This window comes from Urocitellus parryii, chromosome 11 (assembly GCF_045843805.1).
Source record: "Urocitellus parryii isolate mUroPar1 chromosome 11, mUroPar1.hap1, whole genome shotgun sequence".
NCBI classification, from domain to species: domain Eukaryota; kingdom Metazoa; phylum Chordata; class Mammalia; order Rodentia; family Sciuridae; genus Urocitellus; species Urocitellus parryii.
Genome location: NC_135541.1, coordinates 118,232,837 through 118,241,528, shown reverse-complemented (window position 1 = coordinate 118,241,528; position 8,692 = coordinate 118,232,837). Strand labels below are relative to the sequence as shown.

The window sequence follows — 8,692 nt, the reverse complement described above, 5'->3', positions numbered from 1 at the left end:
TTGCCTTCCACACCCCACTCTCAAGAGCAGCTGTCAAATATTTTGTGAAATTCAGGGATAAATGAAAATGTGGGTGGAGCCTTGTCAGCCCTTGAGGCTACGACCACAGAATGCCACAGACTGGGTGGTTTATAAATGCCATAAATTGATTTTTCACACTTCTGGAGATTGGGAAGTCCAAAGTAGATTTGGTTTCTAGTGGGATCTGCATTTTGGTTCATGAAAGGCACCTTCAGAAGACGTCTTCTCATGGTGGAAGTGTAATGGGGCTTCCCTGGGGTCCCTTTTCGAAGGCACTAATCTCATTTCTGAGGGCTGAGACAGCATGACCTAATCACCTTCCAAAGTCCCCACCTCCTAGTCTCATCACATGGTGGTTAGGATTCCAGCATATGAATTTGGGGAAGACATAAAGATTCAGAGCATAGCAGGTTTGTGTTCAAAAGGCAGGGGAGGGAGTGCTTTTAAAGCTACTAAAATACAAAACTTCTTATTTCTATGGAAGGTTATGTCTGTGTGTTTTTATCTGATTGGCTGATGTTGTGTCCCTTGGGCACAGGGATGCTCACAGGATGATTGCAGGAACTCTTAGGCACCTCTGAGCCCCATTCCATGACTACGTGCAAACTTCTCACTGGTTGCCTAGTGCCACCTGCCCTAGCTGCTCAAATGACCTGTGCCTCTGCAGGAATGAGTGGGAAAGTTAATCTCCCTTTCCAAAAGTAGTCACCCCAACACTTGGAACATGGGTGACCATTGAGAAATTGCAACCAAATACATGCACATGCATCTGATACTTGGAACAAGATTAGGTAAGAAAGAGGCTCACCCTGCCCAGTTACAAAAGAACTCGGTTCAGACCCTGGATGGGAGAGCTGCACCTGTGCTCTGCCCACACACTCTTGGGTGCATGTCATATTCTCCCTTTGTGCCTGCAAGATATGAGACAGTGGCAGAGGCTGATGACAGAAGGGGCCTGCTCTGTCCCTGCAATGAGACCTGGCCACGGCAGTGGTGGCAGGATGGAGGTGGAGAGGCAGAGAATAGAGTTGCCAAGGCCCCAGACAGTGGGGAGCTGGTGGAGGAGGGCTGAGCATGCAGGTGAGGCTGTGGGAGGAGGAACCTCTACAGATGGGGAGGCTCCTATGAGCTCCCATGCAAGTTTCACTGAACTTCTCTTATGAAACACACATTCAATAAAATTGCTATAAAATTCAAGCTGGTGATCACAGAGAATTAAAGTATCTGTGACTGAACTGTCTACATGCCCCTTGGAGCCAGCCCTGGATCCAAGAGATCCACAGACTTATTGTGCCTCTTGCAGACTTCCAATTATGTGACCCTGGTGGTCTTGTCACCAGATAGAGGTCCGTGGAAGTACGGGGATGAGAGAAGGGGACTTTCTCTCTACCCTGGCCAGTCCATTTTTTCTTTTTATAAAAAACATATTATCATATTCGTTCTTTTTAGACATACATGACAGTAGAGTCATGCATATTATAATTATTATTATATGATTATTATAAATATTAATTATTGAAATCATACATGGAGTATGACTTCTCATTCTTGTGGTTGTACATGATGTGTAGTTAGACTGGTCTTGTATTCTTATATGACTTGGGAAAATGATGTCCAATTTGTCCTACTCTCTTCCCTATTCCCATCCTCCTCCCTTCCCTTCATTCTCCTTTGTCTAATCCAATAAACTTCTATTTTCTCTCCTCCCCCACTTGTTGTGTGTTAGAATCTGTGTGTCATAGAGAACATTTGGCTTTTAGGTTTTTGGGACTGGCGTATTTCACTTAGTGTGTTAGTCTCCAGTTCTATCCACTTACCAGCAAAAGCCATAATTCCATTCTCCTTTAAGGTTGAGTGATATTCCATTGTGTGTATTTACCACATTTTCTTTATCCTTTCATCTGTTGGTAGGTACATAGGTTGGTCCCATAGCTTGGCTATTGTGAATTGGGCTGCTGTAAACACTGATGTGGCTATATCAGGTTTTCACCCCCCATCTTCTCCTGCATTCATTATTATTTGTATTCTCATTGGTTGCCATTCTAATTGAAGTGAGGTAAAATCTTAGTGTTTTGATTTGCATTTTCTTATTGCTAAAGGTGTCAAACAATTTTTTTCATGTAATCGTTAGCCATTTTTATTTCTTCTTTTGAGAAATGCCCATTTAGTTCCTTTTTTTTTTCGTGGGGGGTACCAGGGATTGAACTCAGGGGCACTCGACCACTCAGCCATATCCCCAGTCTTATTTTGAATTTTATTTAGAGACAGGGTCTCATTGAGTTGATTAGTATCTTGCTTTTTCTGAGGCTGGATTTGAACTTTCGATCTTCCTGCCTCAGCCTCCTGAGCTTGCTGGCATTACAGGCATGTGCCACCACACTTGGCTTGTTTAATTCTTTTGCTGATGTTTTTGATTGGGTTAATTGTTTTTTTTTTTTTTTTTTGTGTGTGTGTATGAGGTTTTTGAGTTCTTTGTATGTTTGGGATATTAGTCTTCTCTTGGAGAAGTAGATGGCAAAGAATCTTTTTCCCATTCTGTAGGTTCTTGCTTCATGGTCTTGTTTCCTTTGCCGAGAAGAAACTTTTAATTTGATGCCATCTCCTATATTAATTCTTGATATTATTTCCTGAGACTTAGCAGTTCTATTGAGGAAGTCATTGCCTGCTTCTGAATGTCAGAGTGCTGAGCCTAAGTTTTTCCCTAGGAGTTGTCAAGTTTCTGGTCTAAGTCCTAGGTCTTTGATCCATTTTGAGTTGACTTTTGTGCAATGTGAGAGAGAGGGATCTAGTTTTCTTCTTCTACATAGGCATTTCTAGCTTTCCCAGCTCCATTTGTCCAAAAAAGAAAAAAAAAAAAGACTTTTCTCGGACATATTTCTTTGTTAAAGATCAGACGACTGCATCTGTTCAGATTTGTCTCTGTTTTCTGTTCCGTTCCATTGGTCTAGGTGTCTGTTTTCCATGTCCGTATCCTGCAGTTATTGTTACTCTAGCTCGGTGGTTTAACTTGAGGTTGGATACTGTGACGCCTCCAGCGCTACTGTTACAGCTTGGAATTGCTTTGACTGCTCTGGGTCTGCTATTTTTTCTAAATGAATTGAAGGACTGTTTTTTGTAATTGGGTGAAGAATGTCATTGTAGGAGTGATCTTGCTACTGGCTGTTTGCTATGCTGCTGGGGAGAGGGATGAAAGACACTGTCTTGTTTCATCTCATTGCTATTTTGGGTTTGGGACACAGAATTGCTCCTGACTTTTTCCTGGCAGTCTGGCTCCCTCTGTTCATCTAGGAGCAGGATGCTATCTTGTCTCTTTCCACATTTTTTCTTTCCCCCCAAGTGTAGTGGGGATTCCCCTGTACCCTGAGGGCTGCAGGGATTTCTGGCCTCTCCCTGTCAGGTTAAGGCTTTCTCTGTGGGTAGAAAATAAAGCAAAAAGACCTTGTTGGGATTTCCTACCTTTCCATGTAGTCAGCTGCTGTCATTCCTCACAATCGCGTCATGAGATTATGTATCTGATCTCATCTCAGATTCCAGACTCTCAGGGGGCTCTTGCCTGGGTCTGTGGAAAACAGTCTGGAGACTGTGTGAACTCTCCCTGAGTCTGTGAATGACAGCTTTCTGCAACACCATCTTGGCCTTTGGTAATTTGTTACCAATTTTATCAGATTCTTTTAACTGACTTGTATAGCATTTGTCAACTGTTCCAAGTACACAAGGTTTTCCTCCCATCCCTCCTTGGAGGAGTCGGTTTTTTTCTTGGATTTGGGGATTGTTCATACGTTGCCTGGATACTTCAAGTCTCCTCCAATCAGGACAAGTTGTGATTTTGGTTATTTAGCCTTTAAAAATTGCAAGTGTGGGAGTGGAATTCTTTCCAGCTTTCTGCACCCTTATCTTTTCAAAAATTTATTTCTTTCCTAAATTTGTATGAGATCGTTTGTTTTCTTAGAAACCAAGACAGTGAATGAATACTCAAACATATTTATAAGGTGATATTTACACATATTTAAGAGCTTAAATATTTAAAAACACTATAAAAACTGGGCATGGTAGCACACGCTTGTAATCCCAGCAGCTTGGGAGGCTGAGACAGGAGGATTGGGAGTCCAAAGTCAGCCTCAGCAAAAAGTGAGGCGCTAAGCAACTCAATGAGACTCTCTCTGTAAATAAAAAAATACAAAATAGGGCTGGGATGTAGCTCAGTAGTTAAGTGCCCCTGAGTTCAATCCCTGGTAATTGCACCCCCATCCCCTGCTGCCCCCCTTTCTGGACCCTAAAACAAACAAACAAACAACACCACTATAAAAGAAGAAGGGAACCCTGTCCAGGAGCAAGTGTCTTAAGACAAGATAACTATGGAGCATCTAAGAAGGACCAATGAGAAGGGAATTCTGGGTAAAAGATTTCAGAATACTTTATTAACGTTTTACAAATTCTGGCTAGTTTCTTATTATGAGCAGTAGGAAGTTTAGCAGAACCCTGTACGTAAAGTTCACACTTAGTAACATGCTTTATCCTAAGTCAAATTAAGTAGGATACTCACTTCATCATGTAGGGTTATAAGTATCCTTTTTAATTTCCTTAAAAGTTTTATGTTAAAGATTTCCTTCATAACTAAATATAATAATTGTATGCAGGGACTCAAGTAATTTAAACACTGAGCAAATATTTACTAAATACCTACCACTTGCCAGTCACTCTGTTAGGTGGGGACATTGGATAAAAAATATTAGAACTAATACCCCAAACCCATCACTGAAGTAAAAATACAGTTTGGACATACATTCATTAAAGATAGCCACATTACACTTTTCAAGCAGGATTTTTTTTTAAAAATCTAGACTCTACTCTTTGATCCCAGCACACCAAGGTTTATAGTTCTTGGTACCTTTTTCTCCCTATGTAGATTGAAAGATCCTTTAATAAACAATTGCACTGTCAACCAATGGATACTCATTAGTTTAGCAAGATGCTTTGTTCTTGGCAGGTGCTAAGTGACTGTTGAGTGAAAATATATCAGTGAAATTCAGAGGAAATCTTTCTGTATATTCGTCCATGTCCCTGTGGTTTCCGTGATGGCTACTGGCCAATCTAAGAACAATGGAGAGTTGGTGATTGTTTATCCTGTTGTGGAGGACAATCACAGGAGATTCTGAAAAAAGTAAGTAAAGTAACCAGTGATGTCAGAGATATGAATGTGGCAGAGTGGGGCATGGGGTAGAGAAGAGAGCACGTGGGGGGATAATTCAAAATGTCAACAGGACAAAATGACAGAAAATACTTAAGACCTTGGGTTCCATCCACAAGACTGAAAAATATGCCCCTAGTGGTCAGGTGACTGTTCAGTGCCACACAAGACTTGTCCCATAGCAGCTGAAGTAGGGGAAGATGAACAGGAAGGAATTTCATAACAATGAGAGAAGTTGGAAGACTGGGCAGAGAGTCAGAAGAGCAGGGGAAATGGGAAACTGAGTAGGTGGTCAGGGTTTGGGGTGGAAGCAGATGTTCAGGCAGGAGAGGTCTGTCTGTTGGTTGAATAAGGAAGTCAGAAGAGAGGTTTGTGGGGTAGGTTTGTTTAGAACAGAAATCAAAGGACGATTTCTCTGAGAGAAAGAAGTAGCATCTGCAAGGGCCATGCTGTTCCTGCTACTCCCCTTGCTCGCTGCTCTCTTCCCAGGAGGGGACAGTGATGTTGGTAAGAACTGGGGCAACTGACCAGATGGGTGTGTGTGTGTGAGTGTGTGTGTGTGTGTGTGTGTGTGTGTGTGGTGATGGCAGTTTCCCCTGCACACACCTGGAGAGAACAAATGCTAAGCTGGCCCCATTCTGAATGTTCTTACTCAAGCCCTCTGTGCTCTCATGGAGGCTGTTGGTGGAGCATGGGACCCTGGGGACCAGCAGATGTCAGCTAAGGTAACAACGGTGGCTCTCCACTTTTCCAGATTCTGGAACTGACCTTCCCAAGTCTCTCCCTCCCGATGTTTCATTTCTGCCTATTCTATCTATTCTTTTGCCACAAGGTTTGAGGAGCCTGTCTCCTTTCATGTCATCCAGACGTCATCCTTTCACAACCATTCCTGGGTACACATGGGCTCAGGCTGGTTGGGGGAGCTGCAGACTCACAGCTGGAACAGCAGCTCTGACACCTTCATTTACCTGTATCCCTGGTCCAGGGGCAACTTCAGTAACAGGGAGTTGGTGGCTCTGGAAAGGTTTTTTCCAGATATACTTCATCAGACCTCAGGAATTTTATAGTGATGAATTATTGTTTAAATGTGAGCTCAGTTCTCTTGATGGGGAGAAGAAAGGGAGGGGAAGTGAGTGTCTCAGTGAACTTTTATTCCTCTAGTAAATACCTTCTCTGTGATCTGAATCTTATTCCACTCTTCAGCATAAAACTGAAACCATACACTGGGCACGTGCTATAAACCAGAACTCAATTCTTCAAAAGCATTAGTTTTTGCCACTTTTGAACTGCTCTGTCATTGCCTGCAGGGCTGTGTGTTATTATCTCCCCTCAGAGGAATGCTGTGGCCCCATTTACCCAGGCCTTCTGCTTCCTCACTCTTTGGTGGACTCTTTAAAGCATGATTTTTCTCTCCCATTTAATCTCTTCAGTCTTCCCTGTCTAAACTGTCATAGAACCATTAAGTCCCATCCCCCACCATCGCTATCACCTTTGAACAGTCCCCTCCCTTCCTCATATTATCATCTCTTCCTCCACCTCCAGCTCCTACCAGTTCCCCTTTCTGTGAACCTCAGACCAAACCACACTGTGGTCCATCCCCTGAACTCCCCAAACTCCCTTCTGCTTCTGTTGTCTTTTGCTTCCACTCATTCCATTTTCTCCCTTTTCTTCATTTTCTCCTCTAATTCATGACTCTTCTTCCCCAGATCCCTTTAACCTACAGGTGACAGCAGGCTGTGAACTGCACGCTGGGAAAGGGCTTCCTAGGCTTCAAGTAGGTAGCTATCCAAGGACATGACTTCATGAGCTTCCAGAATGAAGCTTGGTCACCATCTCCCAAGGGTGGAAGAGAGGCCCAGAAAGTCTGCAAACTGCTCAATCTCAGACAAGGCAGCACAGAGAGGGTTCACTGGCTCCTCAGTGACACCTGCCCACGTTTCACCTTGGGTCTTCTAGATGCAGGGAAGGCTCATCTCCAGCAACAAGGTCAGTCTCGTAGCTCATCTCAAAGAATTTTTCTATTTTGAAGTCAAATTCAGGATAAAAAGAGGATACCGAGTGACATTTCCAGAAGGGGGAAGTATATATCCATGTGGTCTCATGTGGAGTTCTGAACCTCTCAGTGTATGTTAGAGTCTGTGTCCGGATGCCTTTTCTGTCCTTTGCAGTGAAGCCCGAGGCCTGGCTGTCCAGTGGCCCCAGCCCTGGGCCTGGCCATCTGCTGCTGGTGTGTCATGTGTCTGGCTTCTACCCAAAGCCTGTGTGGGTGATGTGGATGCGAGGTGAGCAGGAGCAGCTGGGCACTCAGAGAGGTGACATCCCGCCCAATGCTGATGGGACGTGGTATCTCAGAGCAACCCTGGATGTGGCAGCTGGGGAGGCGGCTGGCCTGGCCTGCAGGGTGAAGCACAGCAGCCTAGGAGGGCAGGACCTCGTCCTCTACTGGGGTGGTAAGAACTGGGACCTAGGATGGAGATGGGGGAAGACCGTGTGCTAAAGCAGACCTTGAGGGCCAGCTAAAAAATTGGGACATTAGAGATTTTAGGTCCAAAAGAAAACAAATATTTTAATCCAAGGAATGGAAGAATTAAATATGAGGGATCTGTAGATGCAGAAAGATGTAGGATAGAAGGATTTCTCTCTGAAAAGGGATAAGAATAAAATATGAGAAATGATTGGTGCAGTAGAAACTCAAAGAAAATACTTAATACAGCAAACAGGGAGTGTGAGGGGGTAAAACAGGGAATGGGTTGGAAACAACGTCCTGGTGTCCACTTGAATCTGCAGCACCTCCTAGTGCCCTGGGCTGGATCCTCTCGGTTGTAATAGTGGCCCTGGCTCTTCTGACAGGTCTTGGATTTTGGTTTAGGAAACACTGGTGAGTTTTGTATCCATCTGTCCTGTTCATCCCTCCTCCCCATGGTTTTCCCTTCTTTTTTGACTTTTTTCTCACTTTCCTTCTCCTCTCAGCCCCATTTCCATTTTCTGCTCAGTTCTCACCTCCACCTTATGAAGGTCTGTTATTTCTCTGTTCTCATTTGGTTCATGTAGGACACACAGTGAAGCCCCCAGCAGTGCTGTCCCTTTGAAATGAGGACCCAGCTACCCAGGTGCCCAGTCTACACCTGTTCCGCAGTCTGGCTGGGCACAAGATCACGAGCCACTCACAGCTTTGTAGATTCAAACAGCAATCCTTTATTCCCGAACTCACACCGGCCCTGTACAAACACGTTCTGGGGAAATCCAAGTTCTGCCGCCAAATACACGTTCTCCCCCAGGCTTTTAATCCTATATACCTTCTCAATTCCAGGAGAACTCAAGGGGAACTCAGGCAGCAGGATACGCCCTATTCCCAGCAGGAATAACCTTCAACCTGGAACTGCCCTAAACCCAGATTGTCCTAAATCGGGAATGCCTTAAACCCAAATTGTCCTAAACCGGGAACGCCCTAAACCCAAGGAGCGGGATACTTCCTGAAACCTG

The 8,692-nt window shown here is 44.2% G+C and overlaps 1 pseudogene; it reads left to right on the top strand.

The window, feature by feature from the left end:
- The first annotated feature begins 5,655 nt into the window (after positions 1 to 5,655).
- Positions 5,656 to 8,303, top strand: LOC144249079 (T-cell surface glycoprotein CD1a-like; annotated as a pseudogene).
- The last annotated feature ends 389 nt before the right edge of the window (positions 8,304 to 8,692 follow it).